Raw genomic sequence first — 6,021 nt, 5'->3', positions numbered from 1 at the left:
TATGAAAACTAGACCATAAAAACTAAAAAGAGCAATCTTTTTTCAAGTAAACTGATTTAGGATGTGACTTTCGGTTAGGGGATGGCAAAATAGCCCGAACCCGGCGGGTATACCCGAAACCCGATGGGTATTGAGCCGGGTATGGAATTAGTTTTAAAAATTTTTCGCGGGTAAGGGCCGGGTATGGGATTTGGTGATGCCCGACCCGATTACCCGAAAAGACATACCCGTTTACCTGAACTATATACCCGAATTAAAAACCCGAAATTTTTTTATTATTAATTTCAATTTTTCTTTACCTTTTGTATTTAAGATATGTATTAAAAAGTATAATTTATGTTTTATATGTTACCAAATTTATACATAAAGTTATACAAAAGTTATAGTACTATTATTTATTTATAATAATGTTTATCTAAATGTAATACGTTATATTTTAGTTTGTAACAGTTTATACATAAATAAAAATATATACGATAACTATAATGGTAAAAAACCTACTTAAAAATCCTAATGAATTTTTTTTAACAATCTACTGGGCATACCCGGTACCCGCGGGTATACCCGATGCCCGACGGGTAATGGGCCGGGTATGGGATTGAATTTTATAACCGGGTACGGATATGGGATTAGCAATACCAGGCCCGAACCCGACCCGTTGCCATCCCTACTTTCAGTACCTTCTTAGTACTTGCAAAGGAAGAAAAGAACAAGCTTTACACATGGAAATGATTCTTGATTAACTCACTTTTTTGAAAGAATTTTTGGAATGCTTTTAAATCGACCAGTGTTTTTAACAGTGAGAGAATAAGTGGTTGAAGGCTTGCCAATCTCATTATCGTAATACCATTTATATAAGGTCAGTTTACAATCTTCTAATACAATACAAATATTTTCTCAATAATAATTACATATTTTCTTAATATATAATATATGCTATTACTCCCCCGCAGTTGAAGCGGGAGGATGTATGCTGAGACTGACTCGAAAATCATCAAATAACAGCTTCGGAAGACCTTTGGTAAATATGTCGGCAATCTGAAAGCGGGAAGGAACATGAAGAACTCGAATCTTGCCTCGTTGAACCTGCTCTCGGACAAAGTATATGTCCAATTCAATGTGTTTCGTACGCTGATGTTGAACAGGATTTCCCGATAGATAGATTGCGCTCACATTATCACAATAACCCAGAGTAGTGTGCGATAGTGGTTTATTAAGTTCCAATAGTAGATTTCGTAACCAACATATTTCAGCAACGACATTAGCCACACCTCTGTATTCGGCTTCAGCACTAGAACGAGAGACGGTGGTTTGGCGCTTAAACGACCACGAGATAAGGTTATCACCAAGATACACACAATAGCCGGACGTAGATCAGCGAGTGTCGAGGCATCCCGCCCAATCGGCGTCTGTGTACGCATGTAAAGATATAGAATTGGAGGAACCGAGGGTTAAACCATAGGTTGTCGTACCTTTAAGATAACGTAAAATATGTTGTAAAGCTTCCCAATTTACTACTTTAGGTGAGTGCATATGAACACAAATCTGTTGCACTGCATAAGAAATGTCCGGGCGCGTGAACGTGAGGTATTGTAGCGCTCCTGCTAAGCTACGATACAAAGTCGGGTCGTCAAAGCCAGGGCTGTTGGTGTTGCTAAGCTTGGGTTTAGATTCAACAAGGGTGGGTACAGGGTTGCAGGATAGCATGCCGGCCCGGTTAATAATATCTGTGGTGTAAGCCTGCTGAGATAGAAAAAGTTGATTGCCATTTCTAGTGACCGAAATCCCCAAAAAATAACTTAGGGGACCCAAATCTTTCATTGCAAACTCCCCCCAAGTTTAGCCATAATAGTTACTTGAAGCTTATTAGATGAAGTTGTAAGCAGAATATCATCTACATAAATCAATAGATATGCTGTGTCCAGACCATGATTATAAACAAACAAGGAGCTGTCACACCGACTTTGTGTAAATCCCAAAGTGGTGACGAAGTCGGTGAAACGTTGGTACCACGCCCTAGGTGCCTGCTTTAGACCATAGAGTGATTTCTTAAGTTGGCACACATGGTCCCGATAATCTTGGTGGCGAAACCCGACCGGTTGGTACATAAAAACGGTTTCTTTAAGAGACCCGTGAAGAAATGCGTTGGTGACATCAAGTTGGTGAATTTTCCACGACTGAGCCAACGCAATAGATAATACAGTTCGAATAGTTGCCGGCTTAACAACCGGACTGAAAGTTTCTCCACAATCCACGCCCATTTGTTGGTTACGCCTATCACACACCAACCTTGCCTTGTATCATATCAACCAATAGACCAAAAGTTCGGATTATTAAAATACAATATTCTATTTATGAAACATACCCGGAGTATAATGCGGACCTGGATCGATTAATAGTTTATTTCTACAAGCAATCACGCATTGGAAAATCCTCATAAATCACAATGCTAAAATGGACCTACTAATTGCATTCTACAAATTACAAATGATCAGAACTTTAAAAGATTTTGATGGCAATTACGAAACCCGTGGTGCTATAGAAGAAATGAATGCTTTTAAAGAATCTCATGACGACTTGTGAACGTTCAGCTTTCTAGACGCGCTCACACAATATTGCCATCATCATTAATAGTATATGAGGGCGTTTGGTATGCATTAATAGTATATGTTTCTCAACTCAACTTGAATTCCTTTTTTGTTCTTATCAATATTTGTCCACTTCTCTATTTGTTTTTTTATCTTGTATATGTATTATCTAGCATCTTTTTTCCTTTTGGTTCATACTTAGGCAAAGAATCCTTTTGTACTCCAATAAGATATAAGCCTTATGGCAATGCTCATATTAAAATGTGCATCTCATGTTTGACTGGTGGCGGAACTTGAACAGTTATAATAAGGGGGTCAAAAATTTTAAACCAGTCATAAGTTCATATATATAAAATAAAGCAATCAATTTTTTTTCTTCAAATAAAGACCATAAATCCCAAAAAATAATATGTTCTTGCACATAAATAAATATGAGCTTTTGGATAAGAGGTGCAAAAGATATAAAACATAGTATAATTACAAAGACATAGGCTGTATATCATACTTCTGAACTGAAAACCACCAGAGGGGGGGGGGGGGGTGCAGCTTTTAGATTAAAAATTAAAGTTTATTAATCCAGCAGCTTTTAGATTTGTCGATAGTAATCTCGTCTAAAAAAATTGTTGCCACTGATCCCCACCTTTCGTAATATTTGTTTGCATTGGACCCCTGTGGGGTTAAGTTGTTTTCCAAATTTCAAGGTGACGTTTTAGGGATTTTGATTGCTTATGAGTCAATTGATAGTAAAATTTATCTTGAAACGATACTTCAAACGATTTTATAATATATTTTTTTTCAATAAAAAACAATCATATTGAAACAATGAAACCTTCAATTATGAACGGCCACATTATAAAATACATCATGCAAAAAGTTGATAATTAAATATATTAACTAATAAAATATCAAACAAATAGTTTGGTCCTCCGGGTACATATATACACATATAGCGTCTGATTGTGACTTTATTTTATTTTATCTTTTTGTTCATTTTTCAAAATCTACTAGTCCCTAGTAATAACGACTTTGGTTGCGATTGAATACGTTTTTGTGACGAAATAGAGCAATAGTGTTTCTGGAAGAATATAACGACATGGCAATGCCGATGGGTTTTTCTGAAGATTCTTTTAATTAAGTTTTAGTTAGTTTTTAAAATTTAATTATGTAATTCGCTACAAGTTACTGTGTAGTTTTGACGAAAATTCATAGCTAACTGTCAGTCCGTCACAAGTTATATCTGTCGCTAACTTTACAACCATGTTTTCGTGGCCAGGGCTGGTTATAAGGATTTAGATGTGATTGAACTGAAACAAAAAGACCCTTAGGTCATAACGAGTAACAAAACATAATTGCTAGTTTAGGATTCCTAACAATACATCTAATTTAGGGCTCAACAAAGCCGATATAGGGTTAAGTTTTATAATTTAGGACCAAATTGAGTGCATCAAGAAAAGGAAATGAAAAAACAAAAAAAAAACATACATTGATCGTCAATGCACTACTAGAAAAAAGGCCTTCAATGACACGTATTCTGGGTACAGATGACACGCAAATACGCGTCGTTGAAGCCCCTGTCATAAACGAAATATGACATGCACCTACGTGTCATATTATATGACACGCTTTAATAACACTCATTTGTGACACGCGTTTATGACATACAGGTATGACATGCTTTCGTGGCTCACATTTATGACACCAATTTATGAGAAGCATTTATGCGTGTCATCGTAGTCGACTATTTGACTCTTCCCTCACTCGTCACTACTCTGTTTATTTTTTATTTATTTATTTTTATTGTTACTTAAAATTTGGACAAATAACTCAATAACTTATAGTTAGATACTTGCATTATGTATTAAAAAAATTACTTGGTCTAGATAATTATATGGTTTTAAATTATTAATAGGATGTAATAATTTTTACAAGGTTTCATATTTTTTTAGAATGTGCATATATAAAAAAAATTAGGCTCTCAGAAAAAAGAAACTTGGCTAGGGGTGCGGCTCGCCCGCTCTTAGGACAGGCCCTGCCCGTTGCAAGTGAGAGAGTATTTTCACATAGCAAAATACCCTTACAAATAGGCGTTCTCATTTTCAGTTTAGATTCACAATTTTTATTAAAATTTCAAGGGATGACAAAATTGGGTGGGAACTTCATGCTTTAGGAAGTTTTTTCATTGCAAGTCTGAAAGCAATAATTAGTAAGGTATGTTGGTCAAGTCTGGGTTATAGGCTACAGTGGATTAATTAGGTTCCTTTTAAAGTGAAATTCTAGCTTCGTGGGCAGAGTTGAATAGGGTCCGGTTTGATGCCATAGACAAAAAGAAATATCATGGTTGATTCTGTAGATTGTCTAGTGTGTGACGAGTTGGAAGAGACGGCCGAGCATATTTTTGTTTTGTGTGGTTTAGCTCAAGGGATTTGGCATGCAATCTCACTCATATTTGCGCCTTTAATATTCAGGATATCCTTGAGCTTTATAAGTTTGCAAAATTCTCAAGGAAAAATGCGAAGTATTTCTACTCGGTTTGTCTTGTTTCGTTGTGGTGTTTATGGAATTATGGAAGGCTGATAATGACATAGTGTTAAGGCTATCAGCTATGGTGAGGGGCTTCGAAGCCCCTTAACAGTGCCACGTCAACGTCAAGTCATCGCCTCGTAAAAAATGGGGCATCGAAGCCCGTCCAGCTATGGTTAATGCCCCTTGGGCGCCCCCTAATATATATATACATATATATATGTATGTGTGTGAGTGATGAAGAAAGAAAGGGCCCACCACCACTTCCACCGCGTCGGTCGTCCAAACCCCGCCAGACCCCTCCGCCGCCCCCATTGACGGCGCCCCGCAGCGGTGTACGGCACCCACCGCGCCCCTTTCCTCACCCTTCAGCGCCCCATAGCGACTAGCCATAACAGTTTGTTGGTGACAGTGGGGGGTGATGTGAGTGACATTAAAGGTCTAAGCTATCTTTGGGTTAAAAATAGATCCGGAAGACCTCTTTTGTCATGGAAGGTTTGGTGTAAATTTAAACTGTAATTAGTTGATTTGTTTTGTTGTTGAGGACGTTGTATAGACCAGTGTCTTGCTATTTTGAATTTTATGTGCTTGTTGTTTTAATTTAAATAAATTTGTTTTTGTTGGCTGTTAAAAAAAACAAACTAGTAATGTTTGTGCTCACCATCTATATCTATACTCTCTAATAAAAAGCTACAAGTTTTATCATTTGTCACTCTCATATAAACCTCGCTATTTTCAACAAATTTATAATAGTAAAATAATATTTACCATTCTTAAAATTTATGCTTCAAAATTTGTTAATTTAATATTTACTTCCTATTTTTTTTCAAACATTTGATATTTATAATAATCTTTTACTTTAAAACTGTTTTAAAGAATCTGTATTAATAATGTTTAATATGTTTACTGTTTC

Source organism: Bidens hawaiensis, unplaced genomic scaffold (genome assembly GCF_021521415.1).
Source record: "Bidens hawaiensis isolate Kalapana, Puna unplaced genomic scaffold, B.hawaiensis_p1.1 tig00029045_1, whole genome shotgun sequence".
NCBI lineage: Eukaryota > Viridiplantae > Streptophyta > Magnoliopsida > Asterales > Asteraceae > Bidens > Bidens hawaiensis.
The sequence above is the reverse complement of the archived record's forward strand: the minus strand, read 5'-3'. Positions refer to the sequence as shown.